General features: G+C 36.4%; 1 protein-coding gene across 1 annotated transcript in view; it reads left to right on the plus strand.

Moving 5' to 3' along the window:
* The window catches only part of LOC109830052 (uncharacterized protein DDB_G0290685-like), a 9,716-nt gene that overhangs the window by 3,050 nt on the left and 2,136 nt on the right, over positions 1–4,530 (plus strand). The window lies entirely within an intron of this gene.

Here is a 4,530-nt window from a genome sequence, read left to right on the forward strand (position 1 = left end):
ATTCTAATTTGAAAATTTTTAGGGGTGCAAAACTGCACCTCTAGTCTCTATATAAATCCGCCCATTCATCCAAGTGTAGTCAGTTTGGACCATGCAGAGCTATTGGGATTTGGCGTTATAGTCCATGTTTCATTATCGTTTTTGGTGGTTGGTGCTAGGATTTGGACTAAATAAGTTTTCTTATGGGTGAGTATAAGGTTTGGGTTGTTCTTTCATACGAGGGAGGGGAGGGGAGGGGAGAGAGGGAGGGAGCTCTCTTGTAGTCTTGCAATCCTATACTCTCTTCATTGTAGTGAATCCCATGTTGTTGCCCCATGTATGTAGATTAAATTAGGTTGACTGGACCTCATATTTTTTCGGTGTTTTTTTTTTCCTTGCATGTTTTTGTATTTTGTGTGATCTCTTTTTTAAGATCAGAGGTAGGGGTCATCATCCGCAACATGCACGGCGAACCTATAAGATTCTTAGTGCACTATCAGTAGCTGAAAGATGTTTAAGCTGATTTGTATGTGATCTGATGTGAGGATAGTTTCCTTCTTCTCTATTGAGTCGGATAGTTTCCTTCTCTATTGAGTCTATTTAGATGGTTGCCACTGACTGCTTTTTTGAGTTCCACATTTCTTTAGATGTTTCAGTTGCTCCATAGTTTCCCCCGGTTCATATGAGTACGTTTTTTGAGAAAACTACTTTGACATGTGTATACGAACCATTTTTGTTTTCGATGATTTTGTAAGAAAAGAGTTGGCAATACATCATATGTCTGGGCTACTGTCAATATGGGTACCTTTCTGTGTGGTGACTGTTGTCATAGAATTACTGATGTCCAGAGCAACTTGAGATATTTGTGGATGAGTGTCATTGTTCTTGAGTTCTATTTTACAATTTGTGTTTATCAATACGTACAATGTTCAAGGGCTCATGTGGCAAATGGTAAGAGTTGCCTGTGGCCGGCCATTTCATACACATTTTTATTTGACCTATAGTTTTTTAGAAGGGTATTTATTTCAAGGCTGATACTGAAATGGAATTTCATATAGATGTTATTATCTTGAATATATCGAGTTATCAATCGCTCTTGTACTGGGCGGGACAAAATAAACAGCTCTTTTTCCATTATGTTTGCCAGTGTTAGACACTCTGAAATAATTTTATATTCTTTAAAATTTCGGAAGAGAGATTCGACAAACACCTTTCTTCTTTTTCTTGAGAGGTAGGATTCATGGCACAATTTACGTACCTGCGTTTAGATGCATGATACGGGTTTTCATTTGGCATTACAAATTTATCGTCATAGAGAATAGTAAGTAGAATTACTTCATTTCACATAATAACAATGTATGTAAAACTATAGTTTTTGAAACACTCTTTTCGTTACTCATTAACCAGAGACAACATTGTTAACTCCGGAAAGCAACGTATGTTTTGGACATAGTGACATCAATTTATAAATTGAATCAGATCCTGGATCAGGGGTGTTCATGCCTTCATCTGTTGCTATCATTTCTCAAACTTTTCATTGACCTAGTTGGTTAAAATGTTTTAGGATGAAAACTAAATGGCACGATATTCTTGTACATATGTTGTGTTAATGATAAAGGGCACATTGACACTGCTCACAAACCTGGATGGATTGGTATAAATTTAGGCATATATTGTCTTATTTTACAATTTCTTTGTCAAAGAAGATATATAAGAATCTTACAGAACCCAAGGAATTGGTATAGTTACAGGATATCAGGGATATGATTTCTTACTTTGCGTTTTCTGTATTTGATCTCCGTTCTGTAAAAACATGCATCTTGTTTCAACCTATAAGCAGGTGGATGGCTTCATAAAATATGCTTCTGCTCATTGTGGGAGGAATATGCATAAAACTTGTTTGCTTGCTTCTTATAAAAAGTTATATTGTAGAAATTAAATGCATACGAATACCATAACCACAAAGCTCTAGCCTTATTTTAAGGGTGTATTTGGGTTCTTTCTTCACTGATTGTTTTCTTAGGGCAACACAGCTGCACTGTTGTCAATCCTTCTTGCAACTTCCATCTATTTTACGTAAGATTCTCTATTCCTTTTCATGATCTGCTTTATGCACCGTGCAGTTCCCTCGTTTAACTGCCACAACTCTATCTTTCAATTTTCCAATTTAGAGACTTTGTACTCTATCATTCGATTTTCTAGGCTGAAGAATAGGAATTCTATATTTTACTTTCCAATTTAGAGACTTGGTAGTCTTGAATTTGTTTAATATCGTGCATTGTTATCTGTGTCTGCAAAAATAAATTCAAATTTTTCTGTAACGGTGCATCTTCTTTTTTTTGTACAACTTAGGAATCCTCAACTATTTTGCATTTGACCTTTTTGGAATTTTTTAGTTTAAAGACATGGAGGCCCTATTTGAACCCTTTTTTAGTTAAGGGATAGGCACAAATTTTATTTTAGTGTAAGGACATGCCGATCCATAATGTTGATTTAATTTAAGAAGATTCTGGCCCATAATCTGAATTTCATTTTCATTTTAACGACATTTTGGTTCATAAATTTGACTTTCAATTTTCCAAATTTTAGTTTGTGGACATTTTGGTACATAAATTTATTAAAGCGTTTTTAGAAATTGGTCCTAAAATCTTTCATATTTTAAAATTACTTCGTCAAATCGTAAAAATTTGTAGTAGTTATCCAATTCAATAAATTATTCCAAATTAGTCTCTCTGTTAGTTTTTCCTTGCAAAATTTAAACTTTGGTTAGGTTAGTGACTAACCTAGCACGGTAAGATACTATTTACCCTCAATTTATTCATCTCCCTCCCTCACCCACCCCCCTCCCCCTCCTCATGGAAAACGGGTGGGTTGAAGATGACCATTGGAGGAGAAGAAGAGAGCGTAAACATATTTGAGTTTAAAAAAGGGTTTGGATTTGGATGTAAACTTAAAATGATAGGGTACAAGCGAAAACCCAAGTCAAAAATAAGGCTAGCGATGGGCCAGGCTAGGCGCGCCGGTTCCATTGATTCGGGCTGGATCAGTCTGAGCTAACTTTGACGTTGGGTTGGGCCAAAGCTCGGATGTCTGGGCTAGGAGTACAACCCGACCTGACCCACTGACCTAGCCCATTGGAGTCGATGTGGGTTGGTCAACCCAACCCACTATGTTTCTTTTAATTTTCTTTCATTTTCTTTTTTTTTCATTCTTTTGGCTCTTTTTTTTAACTTGATTTAGATGAACATTGACCAACCGGTTGGGATTTGTTGCTTGAGGAGGTTTTGAGACTCAGCCTGCCAATTATTTGCTTGACAAATGTACACGTTCAACTATATTATTAATTTTTAAGATTACTAATTGTTACTAATAATTAACTAGTTACTAATAGCTAATGTGGTTACTAATAATTGCTGTCAATGTAGGGGCTGCGGGCTTGGTTCAGCCTAGGTTTGGTTGAAGTTGGGTCAGGTTTGTGGTCGGGTTCGAGTTAGGCCTGGGTTTCAGAAACAGAACTGTACCCCGCTTGGATGCTAACAGGCCGAGCCAAACCCAACTCGCAACGGGGTGGTTCAGTGTAGGTTGTGGGTCAACCCAGCCTAGTCGCCACCCTTAGTCAAAAAAGTTACGTTTAATGGATACTCTCCCCCAATATTACCATGCTATTTAATTTGGAGTGACCTATATGAATTGGAGATCTAAATAGCAAATTCCAATGATTTGAGGGATTAGTTTAAAAATATAAACGATTTAAGGAACTTATATCTAAAAATACCCAGAAATTTCAATCCATAAACTTGTTTTGGGTCCAATTTTAGGTCACAAAGATCCATAATTTTTGCTTCTTGTCCAGCTTAAAGACATGAGGTCCATATTTAAATGTTCAATTCGGTAGTCCATAATGATGTTCTTCGTGTAGTCTAAATTTATTTGTCCAGTTTAAGGACGAAGGTATCTATAAATTTATTCTCTGCAGTTTGAGGACGTAGAGATCTATAAATGTGTTTCAGCCCAGTTTAAGGACATAGAGGTCCATATTTTTTTGTTTTGCGTGCTGGATGTAAGTTTTTGAAAATTATGAGCGGAATGTAATTTTCGAACAGTTAGGAGGCTTGGTTTAATTTTCCAGTTTTCCTTCTTTATTCCTTTTTAAATCAAGAAGCACTTGTTTTTGAGAACTAACAAACTTGTATAAGTGGAAAAGAGGCCAAAGCATTCATGCATTCTTCTAATCAACACTACTAGAGGGCTTTGAAGGAGTCCCCTCACCCCATTTAGTAAATAAAAATTAGCATGTTAGAAAGTTTGAAGGAAGGAAATCCTTTCAATTTCACTGCTTGAAAAAACTATAGTTTGCATACTAGAGGATTTGAAGTAATCCTCTACTAGTCTCTTCTGTGACTCATTGGTTGGAGTCTGACAAAGGCAAAGCTTCTATATTATTAATGTGCAATCTAGTAATCGTTTGGCTTCCAATATCGTAGCACGGAGAAGAGAGAAAGAAGAGATGGTGAGAGGAAGAGAGGGTCCACTTCTCTCTGTCTCTTTTGT

The sequence above is a fragment of the Asparagus officinalis genome, chromosome 2 (genome assembly GCF_001876935.1).
Source record: "Asparagus officinalis chromosome 2, Aspof.V1, whole genome shotgun sequence".
Lineage (NCBI taxonomy): Eukaryota > Viridiplantae > Streptophyta > Magnoliopsida > Asparagales > Asparagaceae > Asparagus > Asparagus officinalis.